Below are 12,085 nucleotides of genomic sequence, written 5' to 3'. Positions count from 1 at the left end.
CCGAACAAGTGCAGTAACGATGAAGGGAACGTTGTGTAGAAGCGAGAACACTGTGAACGCAGTGTACTGTTGTTCTTCAGTGCTCTCTCGGCAGTGGCCAGCCGCCAATTCAGACTGCGAATCCGAATAAATACAGGCCTTAGCAGTTAAGAGTGCGGGGTGATCTTTATTTGATGCTGGAAAAAATGTAGCCTATTTTTGTGTATTTCACACCAAGGCAATCCTTTAGTTGATACCATCGACGGTGACAGTGACGATGTGCACTTCTAGGACACAGACTGCATCTCAGACAGTTCTAGTCTCAAGCAGTTTGATAACGGAGTTGGAAGAAAATAGTGTATTTAGCCTGATATGTGCTGAAGCAACGGATTATTTTCCTGGGTCTATTTAATTCTATACAATTGAGACACAAGTCGGGTGTACTAGATACATACATACATGTAGAAAGACCTAATGGGAGCCTTAGCAGATTTGGTTGCTCAAAAACCTATTGTGCAATCTTACAGAAATACAGCATTGTATCTGTAGATACATTTGATGCTGGCACAATTCATACTAGAACTCACTCAATTAAAAATTGTTCCATTGTATCTAGAAAAAAACTGCACATATAGATTATTTTCCCCAAATGACTGATTATATGATATATTATTTTAAAGCCAAGTAATGATACTTTGATTGTTCATAGTACTTAATCATTCTATAGTTGAAATCCAAATTTAGTATTTATTTTGTTTAAATTTAATTAAAATAATCAAGACAACATAATTTTATCTGCTTCTTAACTTGCCTAAATTATATAAAATGAAGCTTAAAAAAATAATGTAGCTTGAGCAACTACTATATATCATACACGTGTGTTTTTATTTTTATTTGAGAACAGTCTTAAGCAGAAAAAGTTTTAATTACAGTGCAAATAACTTTTCATATTTTATTCTTGAGAATTTCATACATGTACACAATAATACTATGTCATTTAATACCTAGTCCCCATTTCCTTCAATTTCTCTTCATCAGGGCCCCTTCCTGTTGTGATATGCAAGGAGGGCAGGCACAAGATAAGGCAAGGCCTGTCATTGGACAAAAAGGATAGGCAGGAATAGAGAAAAGGGGAGAGAAGAGAAAAAAGAAAGGAAGAGAAGTCAAGATGGAGGAGAATAATGAGGCTCAATCTCCATGTGTCACAGGTAGATATGAATATCTAATAAGGGATAGATTATTATAGGACAGTTTGTCATGATTAGGTTGGCAAATTATATAATATCAATTGGATTTGAGTTTATTGTGTGGATGCTTTTTAGAGTATAAATTTACTGAGATAAATCTGATTGTTAAATTAAAAGTTCCTGGAGCATTTGGTCAGGCTGGTGTAGGTTGTGACAGTGACCACAGGGGGTTGTTGTTGGGAGTGTAGGCAAAGTCTTCAAGAGGGCAGCCACTGTCGGGACCAGAGCAAGTCCCAGAGCTAGTGACAGGGAACTGCTGGAACCTCTAGAGTCTTAATTTTACTGGGTTGCTGGGAATGTGAGCAGAGTTTGGTGGCAGAGAACCTGGAGGGCGGCTGCCTGCAGGGCCAGAGAGCACCTGGGGGTTGTGTGGTGGGTATGGTCCCATGCTGGAACCGACCGCCTCTGAGATAAATATACCCCACTGATGCCATATGGCTCGATGATGCTGGCTACAGCAAGGGATGGTTCTCTTTTTTAAATTCTTACAGCCACACCTCTCAATTTTCTATTTTTTTAACTAAGTATAATTAGTGGTATTCATATTTGCATGGGTGTAGGCCCTTCCCCTGAAGCATAGGAACCCCATCACTGGCTGCATCTTCAAAGAAGAATGATTCTCCATCTACCAGCAACTAACAACTGGCAGTAGTTACTGATTAAGGGGTGGGACTTGGAGATCACCTACCCCATCTACACAAGATCTTGGATGGCTCGTTCCTGTATGGCTCTTATGTAGGTAATTGCAGCTACCAAGCGAGTTCATGAGTGCAATAACTGTGCCATGCCCAGAAGGCAGCACCTCACGCCCTCCTCTCCATCCCCCAGCTCTGACTTTTGTCAGCCTCCTCTTCCACCATGTTCCCATGTGGAGCGTAGGTTAATAATGTACATGTCCTATTTAGATGGGGACACTCAGTCTCTTATTCTCAGCAGGCTGAACAATTATGAGTCTGTGCATTGATTACTACCCACTGCAAAAAGAAGCTTCTCTGATGAAGGCTGGAAGCAGACCAGGTCAAGGGGCATAAATGTGATTATTTAGAAGGCACTGTGACAGCATGATCAAATTTATCAAATAAAAATTGCAGGTTCCACTCAAGGGCCTATAACTTCCCAGTGATGGGCTTTTGCCAGGGTTATAGTATCAGGCATAAAACTCCCTCCTTTGACCAGGCCTCAAATCTAAGCAGAAAACAATTACCCCATAACAGTTGTCCCATCATCAAACTAATTGGCATATTTACTTGGCAAGTTAGTATTGCAGCATGCCAGGTCCAGAACTGGTAAAAACCACAGATGTGTGTGTGTGTGTGTGTGTGTGTGTGTGTGTGTGTGTGTGTGTGTGTTTTCTCCTGAGCTGCCTACATAACACCTTCTGGTACTACAAAAATTGGCCAGTTAAGAAGATTCCTGGTCATTTTGAGTTTAGTTTCTCTACATTCTGCAGCAAAAGTGTGTGGTGTCTTCAACAATAGGATCTCACTGTGGAATGATGGAGAGTAACCGATGAGAATGGAAGTAGCCTGCATTGCTTTAGAGATCCCTGGTGGACTGGTCAGCCAATATCTCATGGAAAGGGATTGCAAACAAATAGTCTGTGAGTAACATTGTCCATCATGGAGGAGAATTATTGAACTCTGCTTTTTATACTCTAAGTTTTATTTTGCAATTAGCTTACTAATCTGCAGGAAAGGGAAGAAGTAGAAGACTATCTAATTTATTTTAAAGAAGAAAGCAACACCTATAGAAATAGGCAGGAAGTCTTCTTGATAACTTGCTTAATAATAGAGTATTGTTTTCAAGGGATGGAAATTTAAACAGTTTTCCAGGGCCCAGTATCCTCACCTGGCCACCTGGCTGCACACTTCCCTTAAACACGGTCAGCTTTCCACCGTGAACTGGCTTTTTTCATTAAGAGATCTTTATATGATGTCACAACACATATAATGCTTTGCATAGTATCTTTGCATGAGTTAAGACTGACTATCATTCTCCTACCAATGGCCATTTAGGTTATTTCTTATCCTTTCTTCTTACAAGGAAGGTTGCTGCATACATCCTTGCAGCAAGAACTCTTGAGTGGACTTCTGCATCTTCAACTTAATCAAATAGATTATAAAACAAGAATCTGAAATACAGGTTTGCTTAAAATATATCATTTTAGATGTGAGTTTGTTTTGTTGTAAAATGTAAGAGTAAGATATTACTATTACAACATTTTCCACAAATATCTGGTTATATATAAATTCCTCCTGATCTCAGATTAGGAACTTCAAGGAAAATGCTTAAGAGATCTGTTACCAAAACTAGTACTTGGGATCAGGAGAAGTGGCTCAGCAGGTAAGCAGAGTCCAAATCCTCAGAACCTACACAAGAGCCTGCTGTATGTGGTAGCCCATTTATAATTCCAGGTCATGAGAGCCAGAAACAGGAAGTCCCCTGAGCTGGCTAGCAAGTCAGGCTAGCTAGTAACCATGGCCACAATGACTGCCCCAATAACTGAGCAATTATTGACTCAGTAATGATTGAGTAAAGTAAGAGACTCTGCCTCAATGACTGAGGTAAAGAGGGATTGAGAAAGTCCTCCCCCCCAATCTGAGGCCAAAACGTGGATGCAGGAGCACACAGGCACTCACACATGAGCACATGCATCCAAGTGCTCATACATGTACACAAGGGCTATGAAACATGCACCTGTGTGCACTGGTAAGTACATGTACCCATACATGAGAATATACATATGCATGTGCATGAACACTGCACACACATGCAAAACAACAACTTTTTTTTTTTTAAAGTTGGACTCATAGGTTCAGACGGGGCCCACGCCAATGTGAATACCACAGAATTGTAATTCTATCCTATGAGTGGGAGGCGCTCATGGTCATCTTAATGTCATTTCCATTCCTACTTGGGATTGCATTTCTATTCACAGAGGTATTTAAATTTCATCATGGGCACTTCACTCAGTGGTGGGAGTGGAGATGTGAGGTTGGAATCCAGCCAAACTTCCTGCTCCTGTTCTATTTGTCTTCCAGCACTAAATCAATGACTGTGTTTTCAACACTTAATTATCTTTATCATTCCCAAATCCATTATATTTAATGAAAGACGAGATCAATAAAGAAGACGATCAATAAAGATAAAACTGAAAATAAGACCTTAATAATTAAGTCATCCAGGGAAGGGAAAGAAAATAAAAGGAAACAAAGTAAAAGCAGTTCAAAAGGGCAAATTGCCTAGTAGAAATTGAGAGAATGGAGTTATCAGGGTTCAGAGATTACAGAAGGTCAATTGGCAGATATTGGAGGTATAAACTGGACCCGTATATAACTTAGAATAAAAAAATGGTGGAAATAACAGAAACAAGAAAAGAGCAGTCACTGTTTTATTTTCATCAACCTTAAATATTTCATTAAAATGTCAAGTCATCTCATGCTCATTCTTCTTAAATCATGGAGCAGAGCAGTGATACTTGAGTTGTATTAATTACCCATTATTTTAAACTATTAATCATTGTAGACTTGTCTCAACTAAATGCAGAGTGAAAGCTGATGTGGTAATGAAACACGAGGCACAGCCATCTCAAGGAAAAGCCCTTATCACAATCAAATGAAAAAATAAGATCAAATGTGGTCTTCAACTTACAGGAGAGGAGAGGAGATTGTCTTTAAAGAAGATTTAGAACATTTGTGTTTTGACTATTATGTGTGGGGAAGAATTCCTTCTCTGGTCCAATTTATTGGGGTTCTGTAGGCTTCTTGAATGTTTGTGGTCATCTCTTTCTTTAGGTTAGGGAAGTTTTCTTCTATAATTTGATTGAAGATATTTACTGGGACTTTTAGGTGGGAGTCTTCGCTCTCTTCTACACCTATTATCTTTAGGTTTGGTCTTCACATTGTGTCCTGGATTTCCTGGATGTTTTGGGTTTTTGATTTTTGCATTTTCTCTGACTGGTGTGTCAATGTTTTCTATGGTATCTTCTGCCCCTGAGATTCTCTCTTCCATCTCTTGTATTCTGTTGGTTATGCTTGACTATGACTATCTATGACTCCCGATGTCTTTCCTAAGTTTTCCAACTTCAGGGATGTCTCCTTCTGTGATTTCTTCATTGTTTCTGTTTCTCTTTTCAATTCCTTCACCTGTTTGTTTGTACTTTCCTATAGCTCTTTAAGTGATTTTTGTGTTTTTTTGTGTTTCCTCTTTCAGGACTTCAACTTGTTGGCATGTATTCTCCTGGCTTTTCTGTGCTTCTTTAAGTGTGTTATTTATGTGCTTCTCGAGGACCTCCATCATCATCATGAAGTATGATTTTAAGTCTAAATCTTGTTTTTCTAGTGAGTTGGGATATCCACTATTTGCTGTGGTGGGAAAACTGGCTTCTGATGTTGCTAGGTTGTCTTGGTTGTTCTTAGATTCTTGCACTTGCCTCTTGCCGTCTTAGTATTAGTGATGTTAGTTGACCTTGTTGTCCCTGACTGGAGTTTGTCTCTCCTGTGGGTCTGAAGGCCCATGGTCTCTGGAGGGAGATTGCTCTTAGGTGTTTGGCTCTCTTGGTAGGCCATGAGTTCTGATGGCAGTGCCTAGTCCTGATGCAACTGGACTGGCTCTGGCCTTGAGCCGGAAGTGTACGCTCCCAGGCAGCACATCTACCTGCACCCTGAGAGTTCCAGGCAGCCTCTCTCGGGATAGTCAGTGGAGAGAGAGTGTGGACCCAGGAGTGAGAGCTCTCCTGCCACTCTTCTAGGTGCCCAGCAATCTGCAGACAGGCCACCAGTCCTGATGCAACTGGGCTGCTCTAGTTTTGGGCCTTAAGTGTCTGTTCCCAGACAGCACCACTATCTGTGCTCTGAGAGTTCCAGGTAGCCTCAATTGTGATAAAAACTGCATGGTATTTGTACAGAGACAGGCAAGTAAATCAGTGGAATAGAATCGAAGACCCAGAAATGAACCCAAATACCTACGATTACCTAATTTTTGACAAAGGAGCTAAAAACATTTAATGCAAAAAGAACAGCCTCTTCAACAAATGGTGCTGGTTCTACTGGCAGTCAGCATGCAGAAGAATGCAAATTGACCCATTCTTATCTCCTTGAACAAAGCTCAAGTCCAAGTGGATCAAAGACCTCCACATAAAACCAGGTACACTGAAACTAATAGAACAGAAAGTAGGGAAGATCTTAGAACACATAGGCACAGGGGAAAATTTCCTAAACAGAACACCAATGGCTTATGCTCTTAGATCAAGAATTGACACATGGGACCTCTTGAAATTATAAAGCTTCTGTAAGACAAAGAACACTGTCAACAAAACAGCAACCAACAAATTGGGAAAAGATCTTTACCAATCATATATCTGATAGAGGGCTAATATCTAATATATACAAAGAATTCAAGAAGTTAGACACTAGAGAATTAAGTAATCCTATTTAAAAATGGGGTACAGAGCTAAACAAAGAATTCTTAACTGAGAAATATTGAATGGGTGAGAAGCACCTAAAAAGTGATCAATATCTCTAGTCATCAGGGAAATGCAAATTAAAACAACACTAAGATTTCATCTTACACCAGTCAGAATGTCTAATATCAAAAATTCAGGTGACAGCAGATGCTGGCCAGGATGTGGAAAAAGAACAGTCCTCCATTGTTGGTGGTGTTATAAGCTGGTACAACTACTCTGAATATCAGTTTGGGGGTTCCTCAGAAAATTTGACATAGTACTACCTGAGGATCCACCTATATCACCCTTGGGCATATACCCAAAAGAAGCTCAAACATCTAACAAGAGCACATGAACAACCATGTTCATAGCAGCTTTATTTATAATAGCCAGAACCTGGTAAGAACCCATATATGTCCTTCAACAGAGGAATGGGTACAGAAATTGTGGTACATTTACACAATGAAGTACTACTCAGCTATTAAAAACAATGACTTCATGAAATTTCTAGGCAAATGGATGGAACTGGAAGCTATCATTCTGAGTGAGGCAATCCAGTCACAAAAGAACACTCATGGTATTTACTCACTTATAAGTGGATACTAGACCCAACAGCTCGGAATACCCAAAAAAAAAAACAATTCACAGAACTTATGAAACTCAAAGAGAAGAAAGGTCAGAAGGTAGATACCTCAGTCCTTCTTAAAAGAGAGAACAAAACACTCATGGGAAGAAATAAAGGGACAAATAGAGGAGCAGGGACTGAAGAAAAGATCATCCAGAGACTGCCTCACCTGGGAATCCATCCCATATGCAGCCACCAAACCCAGTCACTATTGCTGATGCCAAGTAGTGCTTACTGGCAGGAACCTGATATGGATGCCTCCTCAGAGGCTCTGCCAGAGTCATACTGATACAGAGGAGGATGCTTGCAGCTAACCATCAGAATGAACATGGAGACCCCAATGAAAGGACTGAAGGAGCTGAAAGGGTCTGTAACCCAATAGAAAGAACAACATGATCAACTAACCAAACCCACCACAGCTCTCAGGGACTAAAACACCAACCAATGAGTTTGCACGGAAAGACCCATGGCTCCAGGTGCATAAGCAGCAGAGGATAGCATTGTCTGGCATCAATGGGAGGAGATGCCTTTGGTCCAATGAAGGCTTGTTTTCCAGTGTAGGGGAACGCCAAGGTGCTGAGGTGGAAGAGGGTGGCTGGGAGAGGGAGCACCTTCATGGAGACAAGGGGAGGGGGAGGGAGGATGGGATTGGGGGAGGGGGATATCATTTGAAATATAAATGCAAAAAATATCCAATAAAAAAGAGGGGGAGAGGATTTAGGATACATGTGACCCTTCCTATAACAGGTCATTAAAACAATATCTAGAGAGTTTTAAGTACATCTTTTTCTCTAGTGATTCTTAAGGCAGTAAAAGCTCTAGGGACCTTTTTGTCCCACATGGTGTCCTTCCAGCCTACTCACCCACTTACTGACCCAGTATTGAACTAACCAAATCTAGTGTTCCCTCTCTTCCCTGCTGGGGTCTTTGCAGACACTAATAGTAACTATGGGGCTGGGGATGTGACTTTTTTGGTAGTGTGCTTGCCTAACATGCATAAAGTCTTAGTTTTGATACCTAGCACTCAGGTGCAGTAATGCATGCCAGTAATATCAAGAGGCAGGGAAAGGAGTTCAAGGTTATCTTCAGGTATATAGCAAGTTTGAGCCTATCCTGGGCTACACAATACCCTAACTTAAAACCAAACAAAATAAAATGAAGAGTTAACATATAGTGCTTTTAGTGATGGGGACTTAAAGGGAAGCATGGTGATATGAATATGTGGGAGAGATCAATAACGCTGTGCTGGGATATACTGTATATCAAGTCCCCACTATATGCAATCCTGGAGTCTAGAATACATACTCTTGAACACCCAAGTAACAGAAGACACTAATAGCAATTCACATATAGGATACGTATATCACTATGCCCAGAGTTTGGCATATTTCTCAGTTAATCTGCACAACCTAGGAGGAGCCTGGGAGGCAAGCACATTGAGTAGCTTAATTAATGCTTAAGAGCCTATACCTATTAGAGGTGGAACAGAGCTGGACTTTCTGATGGAGTCAGAACTCCATAGCTAACGTTACCATTATATGTTCTTTCAACTTGAAGGTTTATCTCAGGACCCTGTTTCCTTTAAAAGGAGGCCCGGATTCTCACTCTCTCTGAAGCTGTTTCAGTATAACACAACAAGGTTTGGTCCTTTCTTTCTCTTGAACCCCACTGAATATTTGACTCTTGCATAGAAATTCTGTCACATGGCTTTTCTCATAAGAGTCAATTCATAATCACCGATTGCAGGGTGTTTGTTTGCTTGTAACCCAGAAGTAAAGGTAAATTATTCATTGTTGTTCTTCAGTACTTAGATGAAACCTATAAGTACAAGATACTTAACTTATATTGGTCAAATATATTGGGTAAACAAATAAAACAAGAGAGGAATTAAAACATGAAATCTTGATCCAATAATTATCCAACTACCATGTTTAAATATGCTTGGAATGAGAAAAATGTACTTTATTTGGGAGGAAGCTTTCAAACTGTAGTTCTAAATATGATAGATAATAGAACATCATATGCACTTGATTTTGAGAATGACATATTTGTTAATATGTTAGAGAATAATGATACCCATGACAATATTATATCTAGAAAGTATATCATGTCATATGGTTCTCCATGAGACAGAAGCTAAGTTTTCCAAAATTAAGCCAAAAGACAGGATTCTCTTAATTAAGATACAAGAAATTAGTAGCAGTGATGGTTTATTTTTGTTCATAAACTAGGAAAAAAAACAAGAAATCAAGAGAGATCTGTGAGGAAAAAAATAACTAAAAGAAATATTTTCATTTAAGATCAAAGGTGACATCCCAAACACTCTAAGGTTCTAGACATTCTTTATCATTATCAATATATGATTGACATGTATTATACATACCAATGAGTTTCATGAGGACACTTTCATACATAAATAAACAGTACTTTGACCATATTCCCTAACTCCTCCTTTCTCTCTCCTGATTTCACCAAGAAGCCTCTTTATTTCCCTTAGACAATTGTACTTCCCCTTTCATGTTGAATATAGGGAACTGATCTCCCATAAGATCCAGTTGGACCACAGCTGGGCATTTACCTAAGAGTTTAAGTCACCTTACAGAAATGGCTATAGACCAACACTTACTGCAGCACTATTCACAGTATGTAAGTTACAAAGTCTCCGGAAGAGTCCCTCCTCAGAGAAGCTGATAAAATGTAGTATATAGCCACACAAATTTTATTCAGCCACAAAAATGAACAAATGTCTGTCATCTACCGAAAAGCAGATGCAATTGGAAATTGTCAGTCGGATCTATCAGAAATTCTTAGAACAGACATTAATGTTAATGGTGCCAGAATAAATGAAAATTAGTAGAAAGAACAGAAAAAGTCAAAGTTGTAATTGTTCAATATTCTACAATTATACTACTGTATAATGTATCATATTTATAATATCATAACTATTGCATACTGTATGACACTGTAATGCCACAATATAATACTGTTTAATATATTATACAGCGTTATTATATAATATTGTATACTGTATAACACTGTAATGCTACAGTGTTTAATATATTATACAGCGTTATTGTATAATATTGTATACTGTATAACACTGTAATGCCACAGCATAATACCGTTTAATATATTATACAACGTTATTGTATAATATTGTATACTGTATAACACCGTAATGCTACAGTATAATACTGTTTAATATATTATACTGTATTATTGTATAATATTGTATAATGTATAACACTGTAATGCTACAGTATAACACTGTTTAATATATTATACAGTGTTATTGTATAATATTGTATACTGTATAACACCATGAGACTACAGTATAACACTGTAGCGTTAAAAGCAAAAGGACAACATTTAAGTGTCTTCGTATCAGATCAGTAATGTAAAGTATGCTTGTGTTAGGGAACTCTCACTTGAGAGAAGTAGAATCCAATGACTTCTTCCTGAGAAATAGAGTAAACTCCATTTGTTCTCCTTGATGTAATGTAAGTGGAAATTCTTGTTTCTCTCTGTGTACATTTATACAAAATACTGTAACCCCAAAGTCAATTCTTACAAAATTGACACTAAAATGATAACTATTACAAATGTAATGTTGAAAAACCGGCACTCTTGACTTCCCTGTTGATGAACATGAAGTAAGAGCCATTAAATTTTTTAAAGGGATTTGGCAGTTTCAGAAACTCATGGATAGTGAACCAGTAGGTAGAAAACCATAATACTTTGAAAGTGTGACCTGCTTGTGAGGGAACTTCACAGTGATCACTGTGAGACCTGCTTTGTTCATAATTAAGCAATTGAGCCTTTGCTCATCTTACAAATATTTATTTAATCAGTTCATTTTAAGACCTTTCTTCTTAGAAGTATCCTTGTGCCAAACAGGCATATTTTTAGTGAGACACTAAATCCCCAAGCTCATTACCATAAAATGAATCAGCTTGGAATATATGAAAGATGATGTGAATGTGCTTTATTCAAAGCATTCGGAAGCCTTTGTATCCACAGCACGGTTTCTGACTCTAAGGCACTGGGCTATGTGAACTTCTGAGGCAGTGAGTAACCTTCTGCTAGTACTGACTTCACTCCAAGATGGAACCCAGGACTTTTTTTGTTTTGGGAGCATGAAAATGAAAATAAGATCCCACAGTGTTCTCAAGGATGTAGTTTGAGGAGACACTCTATTGCAAAGTTTTAGTAGGCATTCACTTAATGATATTCAAAAAGTCTTTATAAAAGGAGACGTTTAAACGTATTTTGTTCTGTTAGCTTTTAAAAGTAAGGGCTTCGAAGAAGACAATGCTTTTAAATGGTAGTCATGCATCTAATCCTGTCACTAAAATCATCAAACTTTTATAACCTAAAAGGGAGTGTTTCACTAGGCAAGAAGTTAAACAAGTTTTGATGATAATTTACCTTTTAGGTCACAATTTTGTAATGGTGTCTGCTTAAATCCAATAAAACCCAAACACCAGGTCAATGCAGATGACAAAAATATATTGTAATCAAGCTGCTCCTGATGGATTGAGCTGCAGAACAGACTCAGAAAGTAAACAATGATCTTGAATATCACAGAATATTTAAGCTCGAAAATCATATACATCAGTGTCAAGTTATTTTTACATTTCCCACCAATCATAATGGAAGTTGGTTCCTGGGCCTGAGAACTAGTTTAACCTTGTCAGCAAGATGGAGAAGTTATTTCTGAGATGGCCAGACAACTGTCTCCTTTACAACTGAAGCTGTTCATCTGTTGGAAAGGCCCAGATCCCCTAGGGC

This window comes from Micromys minutus (genome assembly GCF_963924665.1).
Source record: "Micromys minutus genome assembly, chromosome: 3".
NCBI lineage: Eukaryota > Metazoa > Chordata > Mammalia > Rodentia > Muridae > Micromys > Micromys minutus.
The sequence above is the reverse complement of the archived record's forward strand: the minus strand, read 5'-3'. Positions refer to the sequence as shown.